Source organism: Pseudopodoces humilis, chromosome 14 (assembly GCF_049639895.1).
Source record: "Pseudopodoces humilis isolate 2021_Gansu_Grassland_sample_001 chromosome 14, ASM4963989v1, whole genome shotgun sequence".
Classification (NCBI taxonomy): Eukaryota; Metazoa; Chordata; class Aves; order Passeriformes; family Paridae; genus Pseudopodoces; species Pseudopodoces humilis.
Window position 1 is genome coordinate 2,491,718 of NC_142213.1, and position 19,550 is coordinate 2,511,267.

The 19,550-nt window shown below is 43.6% G+C and overlaps 1 long non-coding RNA gene across 1 annotated transcript; it reads left to right on the top strand.

Annotated features, from left to right (window-relative positions):
* Positions 1-7,508: 7,508 nt before the first annotated feature.
* Positions 7,509-13,145, top strand: LOC148183121 (uncharacterized). The gene is made up of 3 exons (XR_015773815.1): positions 7,509-7,671; positions 11,924-12,089; positions 12,876-13,145. It is a non-coding gene; the product is annotated as an uncharacterized LOC148183121 (long non-coding RNA).
* Positions 13,146-19,550: the final 6,405 nt, after the last annotated feature.

A 19,550-nucleotide genomic window follows, 5' to 3' on the forward strand; every position in this document is an offset into this window, starting at 1 on the left:
TTATTTTCTCTCCTTAAACCTGAGAACTTCCCTGGAATAATAATATTCATTACATTAATTTATACTAACTGGATCATTTCCCCTAGCCTTTATCCTTTTTTTTTTTTTTTTTACATTTTTCTTCTCTTTTAAATCTTTCTTCTATAATGCAATATCTAAAGTTAAAGCTGGCAGAGAGGTTTCAGTGAATTCTTCACCCTGAAAAAAACAACACTACCTTTGTGTTACTTTGCATCTCCAAAGCCAATGGAAAGCAGAAATTTGGGTCTTGTTCCTTGCTTGAGTGGCAATCCCACCAGCCAGCTGTTAGCAGGACCCATCAGGAATGACCATATCCTGCTGGAATCCTACTGCCCTCTGCTTTGGAAAACACAGTCCAGAAGGTCATGGTTCCTGAAGACAAGGATGTGTCAACACCCTCATCTTTTGGTATTTTTGGCCCTTCCTCTGCCTTCATCCCAATTTTCTCTCCTCCTGAATGTGGCTGTTTCACTTTTTCCTTTTGTTCTTTGCTGAGGTCCATAAACTTCATCAGGACCAAATGAGCAGAGCCAGGATTTTAGCTGGAGCTCCTTCTGCTGGTGGGATGATCCCTTTACACAGAAAAATTCCCCTGCAGAGCCACACAACATCCCTCTCTCCTTTTTCCCCCTTTATCTTTACATATCCTTCTTCTCAACAAAGGAATGACATTAATTTATAAAAACATTCAATATAAGTATTAAACAAGGAATTAAATTGCCATGTGTCAATCACTTGTTATCCCAGGGAGAGGGATTTGAGTTCTGTGGCTCACTCTAAAGCTGGATGAATCTTCCATGGATTTTTTATCAGCTTCAGTTATTTTGGAATTGATCCAAACGCTCCTCATGGAAATGTTGGAATCCAGAAGTGTGGGAATTAATATTCCAAGTTTCTTGCCCGTTATTCCAGAGTCAGCTTTCTCTCTGCTTGACTTTTGTTGGCTGATCAATCCTTCACCTACCAGATACTTCTGTCAGTGACTTCAGCTTGGGCAAGACTTGGAAAATACAAATTCCTGGCAGCCTAATTCCTTACTCTATCTGCTTACTTATGCTTAAGGATATGGACATTCCTGGACATCTCAGGCACCAGAGATGTCTGTGAGAAGACAAATCCATGTCAGACACCACCCAGCTGCCAGCAGAGCTATAAACTTGTGATTGGGTTGATAATTTTCTGTATTAAACAGCCAAACCCCATTCCCCCAGCTGGAGAATCCCAGCAGCAGCTCTTCCCTCCCAGTTACCTTTGGCTGTGGCTGTCCTGTGGAAATTTAATTTGTGAAGAGACATTGTGGGATTCCACTGGGCTGCCGAATTCCCAAAACAATATTTAAGTCATAAGAGATTGGATATGTCAAATGTCCCAATAACTCAAACTGTGAAATGAAGTTTCCTAAAGCTGAGCTTGTAGGATCCTAATGGATGCATGGCAATAATGTTTATGCAAAAAAAGAGAGGTGTTCTGCAATCAAAGGTTTTTGCCTTAAGTTCTGGAAATATTCCTAATCAATGATTTTTTCCTTTTCCTTTTCCTTTTCCTTTTCCTTTTCCTTTTCCTTTTCCTTTTCCTTTTCCTTTTCCTTTTCCTTTTCCTTTTCCTTTTCCTTTTCCTTTTCCTTTTCCTTTTCCTTTTCCTTTTCCTTTTCCTTTTCCTTTTCCTTTTCCTTTTCCTTTTCCTTTTCCTTTTCCTTTCCCTTTCCCTTTCCCTTTCCCTTTCCCTTTCCCTTTCCCTTTCCCTTTCCCTTTCCCTTTCCTTTTCCCTTTCCTTTTCCCTTTCCCTTTCCCCTTCCCTTTCCTTTTCCCTTTCCTTTTCCCCTTCCCTTTCCTTCTGCACTTACCAAAATCCAAGAGTGATCAGAAAAAATTATTTTGCAACTTAGAAGTCCAAACTCCTCCTAACCTTGGGCATTTTAGACTGAAATTAAAGAATAACAGTAAAGTCAGGCTAAAACACGGAGTAATCTCCCAACACCAGGAATGTTTCCATGAGGCCACAGTTCCAGTGAGGTTGGATCTGAGTGTACAAAAGGGATTCATTGTTTTCCAGGACTGAAAGGAGCTGCTGGTCCATGGTTCCACCTGGGGAAAAAGGGAAAATTGTCAGGAATTAAACAGACGTAAGAGGAGATTTTCCTTTCCGGGATCCGAGGCTGGTGCTAGCAGGTGGGCGCACATCCTCCTTTCTGGGGATGCTTCCTCCTACCCACAACAACACCTGCATCCCTTGGGGATCCCTGTTCTTGGCTTGGAGAGGTGATGCCTGGACAATGTCACCGAGTCCGTGTCTGAACCAGCCCCCGCTGAGCATCCCTCAAATTTCCCAAGCGTCTCCACAACATATCAGGAATAAAAAACGCTGTCCCTGTCCTCCATCTAGGGAGGAGCTGCTCCTCACCATCCACGTTTCTCATGGAGCAGCCGCTTGCTGGAGATGGCTCCGTGCCATCCTTGACCAAGGCTGTGCTTGAACCGGGTGACCCAGAAGTGAAAGGCTCCGTGTCAGGCTGCCAGCTCCCCCAACCATCTGTCCTCCTTCAGTGAGCTTCCTTCCAAATTCCCTGCACACTTCATAAACATCCCAGCCCTCCTCACCCCTCCAGCTGCCCTCTGCCTCTAGAAGAAACAGCAGTTCCAAGGAAATACCACTCATTTTTTTAATATATATATATATTTTTTTTTTTTCCAGGCGTGTTGAAGTCTACATCTGGGATTTGGCAAAGCGAAAGCCTTTTTCATCCATCCTGCCTTTTAAACCTGGTGCTTTAAACCAACCATCCTGAGGATGGAGAAGCCAGGGATAAACTGGTGGAGATGATGTGGTGCACGGTAGCAGAACCGTCTTTGAAGACCAACAATAAAGCAAACTTCCATTTCCTTCCCATAACATGGTCATGTCACAACCCCGAGAGCTCCACCTTCCCTTTCAAGAGGCTCGAAAGTAGGACTTTAGACAAAGAAAAATAGTCTCAGGTGGGTTCACCATGGATCATTTTGACTACAATTTAAACATTTAAATGTCAATGCTTAGTCATAGACAAGACATGATTCTTATCTATCTCCATGTGGCTTCCAGCAGAAAAAAATTTGAACCCGTGCCATTTCCTGTTGGAGAGAGCTTAAACACAGGGGTGACAAGGGCACATCTATTTTGGAGCCCTATTTTAAAAGCCTCCGAGATATCACAGAAATCAACTGGCACAAACAGAGGACTTGGAGTTTCTTTCATGGTGGTGGCAAATTCCGTCTATCAATGAAACACATACTTAGCGAAGCGGAAGTGAGCACCAGCAATACTTCAATCAGCCCTGGCAGATGTGTACATTATTCCGTTTGATCTCCTAGGATGCTGGATTTAGATGATATGATACATTCTGGTTATCTTCCTCGAAGTTGGAGGGACGTAAGGAGATATCCACTTTCACAAGATAAAATTAGCACCTCTTTATTTTCCACATAAACATACCTCCTTTTTATTTTTTTTTTCCCTTTTCTTTTCACAGGAAAACGCTGATTAGAGTTACAAAGCATACCAAAGGGTATGAGTTTGTTCATATTCAACCCAAATCCTATTTATAATATCAAGGAAATAACATTGGTATTACATAGGGCAACTTGGACAACCGAGATGGAGGAACAGAGAGCTCCGTTCAAGGCAGGTCCCTTCAAAAGCGCCAAAAGCCGCTGTTTCCCAAAGTCAGGGTGGAAAAGCAAAGATTTGGCTTAAAACTGGACAATTGCGCAAGAAAAATGGTCAGCCCACACCGATTCTGTTATTTTTGTGTATTTTTCGACATCATCATGTTGAAGCCATGAGCTTAAGGGACAAAATATGGACTTGAATTTCAGACAAAGCATTTTCTTCTCGTGATCTCGTCTCTCACCTACCACAAATACCTACAAATATTACCCAGATTTTCATATAAAACTCTTGCTTATGGGTAAATTTAAAGTTTTCAAGCAGCCCAGTGAAAAGTTATTTTTGTTAAGTGGCAGCATGGACCTCTTCGGCACGGGAAACGCGTTCCTGGGTAGATCTGTGTGAATAAGAGATTGTTTGGTTCTCTTGCCGCTCCAAACAATTGGGGGAGAAAAATGGTTTCCGTTGGATTGAGCCTTTTGTATGGCATGGAAGGCCTTTAATGGACCTTTGAACTTTTTTATAATAAAGGAATCCACGGCATTATCTGCAATGCTTCCATGAATGTCAAAAAGAAGGTGGTGACCTTCAAAAGGCTTTTGATGGGGAGAACAATTCAGAGAAATCAACACAACTTTTTCCAAATGTTTTGGTCAATTTGAGTCTCCGCGTTGGAATTTGGGAGGAAAAGCACGGCTGAGGTAATTTTTCTGTTGTGTTTATGATAAATCCTACCAAGGGCTTGCAGGGGCGGACTTCATGCTAATGATTGACTGATTGATGTCCAGATTAATGAACATGGTCATGGAATTGTGGAATTGTTATGGCTGGAAATGACCTCCAAGATCATTGAGTCCAGCGCTTGGATCTCGTTTGGGACCAGGACTCTAATATTGCTTTTAAATCCATCTTATCTCAGAGCTGGTGGCTGAGGTGAGCTCTGAGGTCCCATTCCATTCCCTCCTTGGGAAGGGTCTCCTCAGCAGCACTGGCTTGGAAACCTCAACACCAATTATTGGCAGAAAACTTAAATAAAACACACCGATACATTTCTTACAGCGACTTTTCCCTCAGCAAATCCCCCTCACATTCCCATGGCAGATATGAGCTGAAGCCACAGGAGATAGGATCTGTTGAAATATGATGTGAGGCCTTATCAGGATATGAGTTTGTGCTGCTCTCCAACGTGAAGCTTTCCAGTTTAATACATGATGACAGAGCGAGATCCTTTTACAGGGAGAAAGCCAAGATCATTTTCAAGACTGAGTTTAGCAACTTCTCAAATGTCTGGTGTTGTCTGTGCCGTTAATTGGCCCCGTGGCTGCAGTTTGTGTGGGCTGCCCATTATAATGTCAATAAATCCAGGGACTGGGAATGAAATTCGATGCAGAAATGGGCTGAGGGATTTTCTTCAGAGAGTTTGGTCCTGTGCGCTGGTCATGGAATTGGGCTGGGTGACATGGAGTATCCTCACACAGTGTAAAAGTGAAGATTTCTGGAGCAAAATCTAAGCAGTGGCTTTTCTCAATGGGATATCACCAAAAAAATGGCCATTTAATGGTATCAACTTTTCCATGGAGAAAAGGCAGCTGGAGAGAGTGATTTTTCCTCACTCACCTCCATGTTCCCGAGTCATGGAGGGCTCCAGTGTTTCCCTGTGTGGGACAGGAGCTGATTTTCCTGCTGGCATAAAAATTCAGTGGGAAGATCTCATTTTGTGCTGGTCTCAGCATGCAGAGACGCTGGCATGGGGAGCAGAGAGGGGCAAGAGAAGGAATAAATCTGATAGGGAGCAAATATTGTGAGGGGAGGATGCCCTGCTGAGAGCAGAAGAGTTGGGCCATCAATATCATCAATGACATTTCACTTTTGAATCCAAGCAGCAAAAAAAAAAACCAAAACCCAGCAAAAACTGGCAGCAAAAAACAGCCCCAAATTCTGCATCATCCCTGCTCATCCCTGAATAAATTAATGTCCTGAAAACACCCTCCCTGGAAATGTCAATTAATAGCAGAGATCCCAAGCTCTGGAAGAAGCTGGGAGGTAGCAGAAGGTGATGTCAGGCACAGGGACACCTCTCCATGCCACCACTGGAGAATTATCAGGGAGAGCCCACCACATGCTTCTCTTTCCACTCACACCCACAGCAAGAGTTTGTATTCAGTTACCCAAAATTTTGCAGTTTCGTCTAAAAATTGCATTTTTTGAAGGAGTGTGCTGTGGAGGAGACTGGGGGGATGCTTCAGTCACCTTAAAAAATAATTATGAAATGCATGAAAAGAGGAGAAATCAAAGCTGCTCTTCAGGTCAAGATCTTGTAATATTGTCAGATTTATTCCACCAGGACTTGAAGCAATAATAAGAGAATTTTAGTGTCTGTTTGTGAGTGTTTCTATAAGTTTTCAGCCTTTGCATCCCCCCAGAGCTCGGATTTCCTGGGGATCCTGGAGCCCTCCCGGCCCAGAGCCACCACGGGCACAATTAGCTGCAGAAGCCCAATTTGGGGGTTTCCTCATTAACCTGTCATGTCAAATGCTGGATGATAAGACGGTGAAAATTGGGGGGAGGAGTGGCGGTGGAGGGGTAAAAGTTCATTTTGCCAGGCAAACAAACAGCGAGTCACTTGATTTTACTAATTATCCTCCCCTGTGGCTCTCGAGACCATTATTTTTCTCCCCCATCAGCGTAAGAAGTGACAAGATAAGATAGGAGCTGGTATTTTCTAAACTATCCCGGCTGAGGGCATAGCCAGATAATATAAGGAATCATTTGAAAGAGCCCACAGAAGATTAATTGATTTTCTTAATGTTGGAGTCATCGCTCATTAGAAAAATAACTGCTGGGATTGTTGGGAATGGGTGTCAGGGCACTCTGGAATGCCCCTCTCCAGGCCGTGTCCTAGGAGCAGCTTTTGGGGTGAAGAATTTGCATTAAAGGGCAGATTATTTATAATAATGTGGAATTACAAATGCCTTGCTATAAATTTTGTGTCTGATTCACAGCTCGAGGATATCACTGGGTGGGTAAGAGTTGGCTCACATAGTTTATAGATTTTAATGATATATTAAATTATGAACTAACACCTGTGCACCTCTCAGACCTGCAATTTCCAAAAATTATAGCCAAAAATTCCCAAAATTAGGCTTAGGACTGACTGGCCCAAAAATCCTTGAATTTTTTTTCCGTGCTGATTATCCAGATCATAGCCAACCTCTGTTCCCTCTTTTTGAGGGCAAAGAGAATTTTCTTCTGTGCAAAACCCTCAAACCTTGTGACAGATGTCCAGTAAGAAATCAGTGTCCCAAAGACAGGGGAAAAAAAAACCAAATTTAATGATTCTGTGGTTTGCCAAAGACCTTACATAAATCAGTGAATAAACATGAAATATGCAGTACTTTAAAAAGATAACTACTAATTTTTTTCATGATTTAATAACTAAATGGATCTTTGAGCATGTGTTACTTTTTTTTTTACGAGATTTTAGAGCTTCCAACCTTACCAGGGCACAGCAACCAGCAGCTCAAAGCCAGCGGGACCATTAAAGACCTAAAAATCAGAACTCCCAATATCAAATTTGAACCCAGTAAAAAAAGCACTGTGCCAGAACAGATCCATAAAGCACATTTCAACAACAAGTTACAGCTGCTGCCCCGTATTTATAGCTTTGGGACAAAAAAAAAAAAAAAAATAGAAACCAAAACACAACAGACTGGAAAGAGTAGAAAGGATTGGAAAGAGCAAATTTGTCAATGTTTTTCCTCGCTGCCGAGTCGCTGCTGCTTTGGATTAGCCCTGTCCCCTGCAATTTGACAGTAGCGCCGTGAACCTGCAGCGTGAGGATCCCGGGCTAAGATAGGGAGAAAGGAGGTGGAATTCAGGGAATGTTTTCCCTCGGAGCAAGCGGGGAAGCGCAGCCGCTGGGACCGGGGCTGCGGTGACAGCGCTAACACTTCCCAGAGCCGGGGACCCCGCCGCTGGAATGGCATTGCCCACCCTGAAAGTGAGAAGGTAAAGTTTATTTTTTCTGCTTTTTTCCTCCCCTTTCTCTCATATACAGAAGGGATCAAGACCACCAAGAGCGGCCCTCTTTTTTTTTTTTTTTTTTTGTGCTTTTTTCTGTTTTTTTTTTTTTCATGATGATGTACAATTTGCGTTTGATAATAAAAAAAACACTCCTGCCTGAGGTCATCCACCTAGGCTTGATTTTTTTTTTTCTTTTTTTCTTTATTCATTTAAACAGGAAACGGGTTTCAGATGTTTGGAGGTTCAAAATCTGCCTCACAGTTTACCATCCATTGACAACCATCAAATCTTTTCTGGCTTTAGAGCTGAGGGATTGCTTAACATTCTTAGTTTTACATCATGCAATCCTTTGCTCCTGGGATTTGCTTCCTAATTCCAAGGAAACTGTCTTTGGAAGAGCGATCCAGTGTTCACCCCGTGGTGACTCACGGGCTGGTTGGGATGAGCTCTCCAAGGAGGGCGTGTGAAGGAAGCGTTGGTGGCGTTTGCACAGGGAGTTTGGGGTCGGATGAACGTGGAAAATGACACTTTTCACTTCCCAGCGCCTCGGAATAAATCTGCATTTCCAGGTTTCCTCAGATAAAATAATCAGCGTTTCCAGATTCCCTTTCTGCTGTCAGCAGCACGCACTTGGAACTCAAATAATCGCTGGTTTTCTATCCTTCATTTAACCTCCATAGGAAAGCCTGATCATATTCCACTAATATTCCCTAGGAATTCCTCTCTGGCCGCTGCAGGTGATGCCTGAGACTCTGGGGAAGGAGGACTCTGCCTTGCCCAGGAGTTCTGCTGGTTTGGCACTGCAGCAGCCACAGTGTGGTTTTTCCCAGTAGTTATTCCCATTTCTCACATGGATGTTATTCCAGTTTCTGCTCTGCTCATTACTCCCATTTCTCATCTCAAATATGCACCAGATTTTAGTGTCCTTTGAAGAGCCCAAACCCAGTTCATGAAGTTCAACGAGCGTGAGGATAAAATTAAATTAGTGAAGTTCTTCATTAAAAAAATAATAAAATTAACAGCTAAATTCTTTCAGTTAATTATCTTCTCTTGCAGATAAATCCTGTGGACTCCAGTATAGATTTATCTAAAAAAAATGCTGAAGGATCATTCTAATATTTCATTGAAATCTATTATTTTGAGGATATTGTTGGACTATGCATTTATAATTTAAATAACATTTTACTGGGGTGGGGAAAACCTGTGTATATCTGAGTGTTAAAGGAGAAGGTTTTGCTATTCCTGCAAGGGAAAACTGAGCCCCAGAAAATATTTTTCCTTCTGAATTAAAACAACAATTTTCTGAGTTACTTTGCACCCCCTAATAAATGACAGTTTTTCTTTCGAAGCCTTCCAGAAACAAAACCTAGCTTCTGACCTGGAATGAAAAGACAGCACTAATCCAGCGTTAAAAATCAATGCTAAGCTTACACAGAATTAAAAATAAATTGAAATAAATTAATTTTATTTTTAGCATTTTTGGCAACCTCAGAATATGCCCTGCCTTGGTTCTATGAAAAGCTTTACACTGAAAATACAGTTGGATGTTATAAATATATAATTCAAAAATATAAAATATTTTCTGGTGGCATAAATAGCATTCATTGTTTTGTGTGATGATAATTTGGGTTCTTCAACAATAAGGTGAAAAACACAACTATAAAAAATGTTTAACCTCCATTTTAGATTAAATATTGGCTGCTTTGCATCAAGAAAAGTACACTACAAGCACAAGACAGACACCCAGTCTCTGAGCAAAAAAACCCCTCACTTAATCTAAAATATAGATTTGAGGAATTTTATTAATTCTGTCAATAAACTACCTGATTATTTTTAAAATCTAAAAATCCAAATTTTGCTATCGAGTTCCAGATAAAAATTACACCCCTTTATTGCTGGCACATCCCCTGTAACAAATGGGGGAGTTTGCTGATGACCACAAATATATTGGAAAAATGTGTAAACCAAAGGCAAGGATCTTTTCCAAGAGAAACACCTGGAAGGTGTAAATCAAAACTCTTGTAAACATGTCAGTGGGAACATACGACAGGCACAGGGCTCGCTGTGCATCCACGGAGCTTTGGAAACCCGAATGGATAAATCAGGGATCAACCTCGGGCTAATAAACTGCTCTTGTATGGAAAGGAGAGATCCTCTGCCCCTGCCCAGACAGCAAAAGATGGATTTGGTATCTTTGGAGAAATCCAGGAGGTCATTCACAATAATGGGATTTTTAAAAAAAAAATTTGCTGCTCAAAGAAATTTTGAAAGGCTCTGTGATTTGTTCAAATCAGCAGCGAAATTAATAACTTTAATAACTTATTAATTTTCTTAGAAATGCTTTCCAAGCATTTATTTCCCCAATTTAAGCTTCCTAATTATTGATGTAAATAATATGTAAATGTAAAGATCTTTTACACCTACATGATATTTAACATCTACATTGTATTTTACCTCTGCATGATATTTCGCATTGACATTATTTTAACAACTAAATTGTATTTTTCATTTTTTATCCGAATTTTATTTACTCCACATTGTATTTTCTATCTACATTATATCTGACATATAATTTTATTATATTACATATTAGAACATTTAATTTTCCATTTGTATTATATTTCACATCTACATTTTACATTTTTTTAAATTGTATTTTCTATCTATGTTGTCATTTATATCTACATCATATTTCACATCAATGCAATATTTTACGCCTACTTTATATTTTACATTATATTCCACGTTTCCCTTGTATCTCACACCTACATTTTATTTCTAATCTACGTTATATTTTAAATTTCCATGACCAAAAGCTCAAAGGGACAGAGGAAGAAATCTGGGGGAGCAGACTGCTGAAAAACCACTGTGCTAAAAAACCCCTAAAAATCGGGATTTTCCCTTATGGACTGAAAGAAGCCCTATTAAAATCCTATCTTCTGGAAAGCGTCAGAGAGGCAGGAGGTTGGTAAACATTATAAAAACAACCCCTCATAAAATTTTTATTGCTTTACATTTCTGTACATTTTACGGCCGGCGCGGGGGGAAAGAAGCGACAGCGATTTCTCCGCCTCGAGAGCAGGCAGGAACTTTTTTTTCCCCTCACTTTCTGCTCATCCAAATAAATAAAAATGTTGAAGCCTGTTCATTTCTCAGGCATTTGGGGGAATGATTCCACGCTCAGAAGGAGCCAAGGAAAAGCTGAAGGCTAAATGAACCTCACGACTTTAATCTGGGTGTTATAAACAACTATTGTCCTTTTTGGACACTGCAATGTTTTTACAACGTGATTTATTTCATACCCACGTGTTTTCTGATTTCCAAAAAGCAGGGAAAACACTGTTAGAATTATTAACCCTTGGAAAAATTAACTCTTGGTAAAATTATTAAGCCAGGGATTTAAAATTTCTCCCCAAAATCCAGGGTAGATGTTTGCTTCCTGAGGAAGTATTTTTAGCTTCTGAATGAAACAAGTCACGGACAAAAAAAAAGGTAATTGTGCTTGCAAGTAAGTATTTAAATATTTACATTTGAAATATATTTGCTGCCAGCTTCTGTTAGCGAGAAGAAAAGTAATTTGGGAAATTACAACCCTTCCTATTTCCCACATTTTTTAGGATAATAAATGCGGGGCCGAATTTAGCATGCCCTGGAGCTTGGCTGGCCGAAGTCGAAGGCAAAGAAGGAGCTCGGGATAATTCATGGAACAAAGATGCTGCTGGGGAGGGGGACCTGCAGAGCTTGGGAGGTGCTGGGGATGAAGATGAGTTTCCTTTGGGCCGGGAAGCGCCTGGATCGCCCCGAGCAGCTGTTCCCGGCATGTGGAACCAGGCTGCGGCCACCGGCCGAGCTGATTTCTCATGTGCTGACCTCCAGATATGGTGGGTCTGCTCATCCTCACAAGCTGGCAGGCCCAGGGCCTGAGTCATGTTCCCCAAACCCTCCAGCACGTGGAGATGACGCTCGGGGTCACGGATGAGCTGCCTTTCCCTGTGTCCCAGCCTACACTCCACGTGAAACCACGCTGGAAAATCCAGGATGCGTTGGGGCGTCAGAGGGATGAGTAAGAAGGGGGTGTCATGAAGCCAAGGGAAGATGATTCCTGTAGATCCCAGTCCTGGGTCAGGACATCACCCCCAGCACCTTCTGCAGGTGTTACAGGTGGCCGCCCCCCTGCACATTTGCATAATTGTTAATTCATTTTTATTGTTGCTATTGTTTTCCTCTCGGCTTCCAGGGGTTTCCAAGGAAAATTTCCACCTCCTAAGCAGAATGAGGAAGGAGCTCACTGTGGCCACAAAAGATCTGAAACCAAGGGGGGTTTTGGGTCCTTCCTGGTGAGGATCTTCACATTTTTCAGATGTCAAGAAGTCATCAAAGTGTCTTCCAAAGCAACGTATCAGGTGTGCAGGTCATACCCCACCACGTGCTCAGGACAGCCACTCCCTGTCACCTGAGTCAGCAGCACTGTCACAGCAGCTGAGTTCTGAAGGGATTTTGGTGCTTCCTGATGCTCCCTTGGACTCTGAGGGAACTCAGTCTTGCTTAGATCATTGTCCAGAGCCTTGAGCTGCTTGCAGCAGTTTCTCCTTCTCTAAGAAGTGGGACAGATGTGGGATGGGACCCCTCTGTGTGACCACAGGATAAATGTTTGGGAAGCCTGGTGAGCGCCTCTCATGGGAGCTTCAAGGAGAATCCAAAGTATTATCCACAAATCTGGCCAAAGCAGATTCTATTTTATCCAGGGAAAATGTTTCTTTTATTACCCCATCCCAATCAGCCTGCTGGGTTCCTGCTGCTGGCCAGAGGGGGCATTTCCATGGGCCAACAAGCCAGCTTCTCTGTTTTGCCCTTAGTTCTTTGAATCTCAGGATCATTGAGGTTGGAAAAGCCCTCCAAGACCCCAAAGTCCAACCCGTGACTGATCCCCACCTCACCATCAGCTCTGGGTGCTCCAGTCGTTCCATGGACACCTCCAGGGACGGGCACTCCAACCCTCCCTGGGCACTTCCAATTCCTGATTCCCCCTTTCCATGGGGAAATTCCTGCTGCTGTCCACCCTGAGCCTCCCCTGGCCCAGCCTGAGGCCGTTCCCTCTCCTCCTGTCCCTGTTCCCCCCCGGCTGTCCCCTCCTGGCAGGGAGCTGTGGAGACCAAGAAGTTCTTCCCTGAGTCTCCTTTCTCCCCCAGCTGCTCCTCACAGGATGGACTCCTGGTTCTTCTCCTCTCCAGCGAGCTGATCCCACAGTTTGGGGATTTGATTCCCTCTTTCCTTGGGATGCCTCAGTGAATTCCTGCAGCCGAAATCCGCACTAACCAAACAATCCTGATGACACACTTTGTGGTCACATCTGCTCTCTCACCTTCCTCCTGTGACGAAAGGGAAAAACCCAAGAGCCCTCTGTGATGACGCTCACTGCTGTTGATTTAATAGGGTCTGGGTAAATCCGTTCTTCTGCAAATGCTCACCGGGGCAAGCTGTTCCTCCTTGAGCTTGTGCAAATAAAATAAGGATGCAAACATGACTGCAAACACTGTAAGTGTGTGGTTCATCCTGACATCAGGTTTAGTCCTACAACTCAGTTTCAATTTTTGCAGTGTTTAATAGATGCTGTTGTGGTTTTTTTATCCTCAGGCTTTTTAGGCCACTAAGGGAAGCCATTAGCTTTGCTCCCTTTTTTAGCTCCCAAATTAATTATTATTATTATTATTATTATTATTATTATTATTATTATTATTTCTTTTTTTTCTTTTCCCAATTTCTAGAGTGTTCTATACAGGGTTTTGGCCAAAACACAGTGTTAAAATCAGTGACCACTTTCCCACTGCCTTCAGTTGGGCTGGAATTTCACTTTCCCTGCTTTACCTTTCCCTGGTTGCTCCCAGTGTGAAAAGTTTTGGTTGTGAATTTACCAAAGACAGAAAATCAGCCTGACTCTGGAAATTCTGCTGTTTACTCTAAAGCACATTTTGTTTCCATTTTGCTATAAATATGGATGAAGTGAAAATCTGCTGTTGTGGAGAGCCTGTCACTTCAGCAGCAGCTCCAGCAGGATTTCTCACATGGTTTTCTCCAGCCCATGGAAAATCATCCTGGGGATGGTGGGTGCAGCCCTGGGAGGCATCAGCACATCCTTTGAGTTCCTCTGCAAATCAGTGGGAGCTTAAAATTACTCTGACAGAAAAAAAAATATGGAATAAAATCTCACTTTTTCTTGAGAACAAATGGAGTGTGTGTCCCACAGAGAGGAAAAGCAGCAGCAAAAACTCAGAAAGATGACAGAAATTTGTGTTTTTAGCAAATGCCTTTAATTACAGCGCAGGTTCACATGAGATGTGTTTAGATATCGGGTTTGGAGTCAAAGCTTGGAGTGGAAGGATTTATTTTAACTCATATTTAAATGAGACAACACAGAAGATGAGCAGAGAAATCAGACTGCTAGGGGAGGAAGACAGAAAATAAATGTAAGCTGTTTGCACTCAGCTTCCTGGAAGGGTTTTGTAATATCTTAAGCTCTTGTGTATTCAAATTAAAATGCACCTGATCCTTTGGTAAGCAGAACAAGCCAAGTCCTGCCCTCCCCAGCAGGACTGGCACGTTTTGAGCAGGGTCTTGCTTTGGGTCCGTGTCCGTGAAGGGTTGGAAGAGTTCTTGGAGAATCCTGGGAGAGGCAACGGGGACTTCACTTTCACACCTCCCCACTGCAACCTCTGCCCCTGACAGCACTGAGGGGAGAGGTGACTTTTCCGTCCTCATCTCCTGGATGCTCCCTGGTAATTCCCAGGACATTCTTTTGGAAGTGGGGGTCACCTTTCCCAGCCAAATCCCGCCCTGCTGCCCACAATCTGGGATGGAGGAACGCTCATGCCCTCAATGTGGAACCTGTCCCAGGCTGGAGTATTTTACTCTGTTTTTAAAGGAAAACCTCAGTTTTATGATGTGAATTCCAAACATGTAAAGAAGAGGGAAAGTGCGGGGAGATCTGATCCTTTTCCATGCGTTTTCTCCTTGCTGCAGATGCAGGAAGGCTGTGCTGAAAGGCACAAGCCCGAGGCTCTGCCGACATCTCTATGAAAAGTTGCTGTTTACAGATCTGTCAGAGATTTAGCTTTGATGATGTAACATTGGCAAATGTCACATGGACCTTCCCTGACACTCTTTTTCTAACAAATAGCTCTTTTTCTCTGCTGTGACTTGGAAAAAAAAAGGAAGAGTTGGAAAATATTCTGAACCTTAAAACCATTTGAGTTTTGTTCAGCGCCTACCAGATTCAGTTTGATAAAATATCTGACCTCCCACTCCAAAGTAATCCCCTGGATTTGCTATCCCAGTGCTCTCACTTACAGGAAAAATTCTCTTTTATTAAATATTGTGAAATCCTGATTAAAAGTAGAGTTAGACAGGAACTCTCTGCTGTATTTGTAGGATGGCTGAGGGTCTCAGTATGAGCAGGGATATTTAGGAACACCTCAGGTATCACAAATTGTGGTTCAGCAGGGAGAAAAGTATTCTAAAGAAGGGAAAGACACCTCCAAACATCAGAGGGAGGAATTCAGCTCTGGAGATGGAAAAATCAGGTGAATTTAGGGAAAAGGAGCACAGAAGAAGCCAGAAGAGCAGGAAGGGAAAAAATCCTAAAATTGTGAGCAGGAGGATTTCTCTTAGGGTTTAGCATCTCTTATTTTAGGAGAGGAGACAGGAAAATGGGGAAGACACTTCCAGGAAGCGTCTCCAGCCCACAAAATACCTCCCACAGTTTCCCATCTGGTATCAATATTCCCTCTGTGTTTTAGGATCTGCCCTGGGAGATGCCACAGCCCAGATGCTCCCAGCAGTGGCTGGGGAAGGCAGAGGGCTGGCACAGGTAAATTTTCACTCCCTACTTTGCCACCCCTTTTCTGGTGTCACCTCTGCCACCTCACCCTGCCCTGGGTCACTGCTGGAAAATCATCCAAAGGCTTGGTGAGAGGAAGGGGAGAATCTGGGAATGGAAGGGATGGCTAATTCATTAAAGATTCGTGTCATTAATTAAGGGCACAGGGGATGAGTGTCCTGCAGGATTTTATGAGGCTGCCTGACTGAGCTCTGCAAAGGCGGACCAGGTTTGTGGTGCAGGGAGACTCTCTCCCACGGCAACAGTTCTGTGGATTGCCCACAAAATGAAACCCAAGGCCAAGATAAATTCCTTGGTTTTGACCATCTGAGGCTGTAAATGAGCTGTCAACTTCCAAAAATGCATTAATGTAGCCCACAAAAATGTGCACTGAGCAATCAAGGAAGAGGAGGAAAACACCTCAGAGGTTGGCTTGGAGCACACCAAACCAGCTGGCCCTGGAAAAGTGGGATGACACTGCTCCAGCAGCATCCAGAGCTCCAACTTTGGGGAAGAAAGTTTAAATCTGGGGAGACCACGTGGAGATGCTGAGATCTCCAATTTTCATTTGAGTTGTCAGAGAGGCTTGGGCTTGATTCATGAAGAACAGGGCTCAGATTTCTCTAGAGATCAATGGAAGAGCTTGTTCAACCTTTTTTTTTTTCTTGGATGTGCGGAAAAAAAATAATCCTCCTAAAAATTTCTGGAGGTTTCGCTGGATCTGGCCACCACCAGCAAACTCAGCACGAAGCAGGAGGTGCTCCCTGCATCCAACCTCTCCCTCTTTACCTGTGTGAGGGAAAATCTCATCAAACCCTCCCTGTCATTCCTCTCCCAAGCAGGAAAGGCTCCCTTGGACATTGTCCAGAGCTGAACTCGCTTGGCTCTGACATAAAAAAACCCAGTCTGGGCTCCAATTTTATTTACCACTTAAGCTCACTCTCCTTAAAAAGCACATTACACTGGATTTCTGGCCAGTTATCCAATATATTTTTTTTCAATTGTCATTATTTTCTCCAGCTCATCAGTCCTGGCAAACAGGAAATCCATTATTCACAGTAAAGCAACAAGGAGATGCAAACACGTCCCTGTCGCTGCTCCAGCTGCGTGTGGGGTGGAAAAGGACTCATTGAGGCTTGTTCATAATTAGTGCTTTGCCCTGTAATGATCTTGATGACAAAAAATTGCCTTGAAAGAGATTTTGTTGATGTGGATCTTGGTAATTTAAATAGGACGGCACAAATGAAGGGAGATGGAAAATTGTGCGGTCGGGTTTATGAGTGATCTCTGAAAATACAAAGTATCATAATTCCACCACTTAAAAATGGTAAAAATCCACTTTTTCCAGGCTTGAAGTGTCCAAGATCCAAGAGAGGAAAAGCATTTGCTGCTGGGAAGTGAGGCACACATCTTTCCTCCCTTGCAATAAGCTCATTAATCTGGCATGGCAGTGGCTGCTCCGGGGACATCACACCTTCAAATGCACTTCAAATATCTGGAAGTTGAGTATTTTCCTTCATTTCCCTGCTACTCCCTAAGCTAAGAGAAGGAGAAAAGAAAAGAAATCCTGGATAAAAACATCCGTGACAAATGCAGGTTGGCTCCATTGGTGGAGTCCAGCAGAGGGTGGATGGAGATCTGAGGAAGGAAGAGAATGGGGAATGTTCAAACCCAGCCTCTGACCGATCCCCAGCCATCCCAGCACACTGAGTGCCACATCCAGGCCATCCCTGAACACCTCAAGGGATGGGGACTACACCACCTCCCTGGGAAGCCCATTCCAATGCTTAACAACCCTTTCCGAGAAGAAATTCTTCCTGAATCCATCAAAGAATTTACCTTGCGTGTTGCTACCCATCCCAAATTGGTGGGGAAAGGAAAATGGGGACGGTAAGGGACAACTCTTCATGGAAATATCCCATAAAATTCCACCCCTGCTCTAGCTGCCTGCTGGGCAAGGCTGGCCTTCAACTTTTTGTGTTTCCAAAGGAGAGTTTCTCTGTGTCTCCACGTTCTCCTGGTGCTCTAGGGAAGATGATGGCATTAAAAGGAAATCTAATGAAAATTAAAAACAATTTAATTGTTTTTAAACAATTCGCCTCCCTCTGCAAGTGTCCTTTCCACGGTGAGCTCATGCTCTTCCCAAAAGTGCGTGTTCACTGCTGCTGGGCCATGGCCAAAGGCAGCCTCCCCTCTCCTTCTGGAGGTGGCAACAATGCACATGTGTGTCATTTCCTGATCCCAGTGGAAATTGCAGGACTGATACTCATGGCTGAAAAAAAAATAAAAAAATTAATAAAAAAAAATAAATCCCATTTGGAAAATCAACGCCCACTCCCCTCAAAAAATTCCACCTTCCAGATTGCTTCACTTCTCAAGAAGGGCCTCGGCACATCTTGCTCTGCACTGCCGAGGCCGTGTCCTCCTCTCGGATGACTCAGCCCCGCGTTGTCCCGCTGGTCCCCGTGGGAGGGGACGGAGCCAGAGCGGCGGCAGCGGCGGCTCAGGGACGTCTCACGCTCCCCACCTCCGGCGCTCAGCACCTCGTGGGGGTCTCCAGGGGATTGTTCCGAGTGAGACAGCAAAGGTAGAACCCAAAATAATCTCTAAGTTATCAAAATATATCAAGACAGGGCTGTACATCCCTGACGCGCCACGCAAAGAGCTGTCCTGAATCCAAGATTTCCCCGAGGATCTTCCCTCTTCAAATGTGTACTCACTTGAGAGCAAACCTGCTTCCACAAGGCACAGCATCTGGGATATTGAAAAGAAGGGAAATCTCCATCTAGTTGTCCATTTCCCTGCTAGAGTTTCTTTGGGAAAAGAGTTTTGTGTGTGGTTATTTTGGGGCATTGCGCTCCTGGAAACACTCCACGCAGTAGGAGCCTGGAGAAGGAAAGCTTGAATCCCTTCCAATCACTCTATCTTGTGTTGCTGCATTTTGGCAAACCCCAGAACAAATGAGTGGCAGAAGCAGATAAACAAATTTAAGGTAAACATTATCTGCATCTCTCCGCTGATTTATAACCTACGTGCTTCGCTGAAAAATGGACTCGGGTTTACCGCAGCGCTTGAAGTAATGTTATTAAGAATGTAACTTCTTAGGAAAACTCAGCCTGTTTTTAGCCCAGACATGCAATTAGGGGAATTAGTAACACGATACGTCATCCCCAGGAACACACGGATCCAGCGGGCAGGAACCTCATGCAACCCTCTGGAAGGCAGGGCTGCTCCCAGCATGTGTGAGTGCTCTCTTACAATCCTCCTAATTCCCACTGAGGAATTTTGCTCTGAGCCAGCACACGGCCTGTTCTGAGCACTCTGAGGATGAGGCCGTGGAGTGGCCTCCTTTTTCCATGAGAAAAAGGGGAGTAAAAAGGGATTCAAAGTGCTCACGCAAAGAGAGGCGTGAGGAATCTTTAGTGGAAAAAAGGAGATTCTTGCAATGCCCAGCTCATGTAGGTGAGATCAGGGTTTGGGTCGTGCTCCTTGCATGGATTTTTTGGATGTTTGGGTGTGAGGACTGACAGGAAAGCCCAGTGTGAGTTTTGGATGGGGTGTGGAGGCGTCTGGCAGTGCTGGGTTTGGAGACCAGCACGGTGACTTTGGAATATTTTTGAAACATAAATCAAATCACACCTGAGCCCCCAGACTGCAGCAAACATTGGCACAGCCTCCTCTTTTTTTTGACCTAAATGAAGTGATAAAGGCTTGGGAAGACAGGGAGAAGAGAGCATTGAGTCTCCTGCAGCTCCTGCCACCACCGTGGAGGGTCTTGGATCATCTCCCAAAACTGCTGCTCTGCAGCTCCTCCACGCCACCAGTCTGGGACCATGGAAAATTACAGAAAAAAAGGCCAAAACTCTCCATCCTTTCTTCCTTCCAAGAGTTCCAGAAACTCCAGCTGAATTTCACGAATTCAGGAGGCTTTTAGCTGGTTTGAGTAAGCCGGAATCCAAATTTTTGCTGGCTGAACCAATCCCTGAGATAA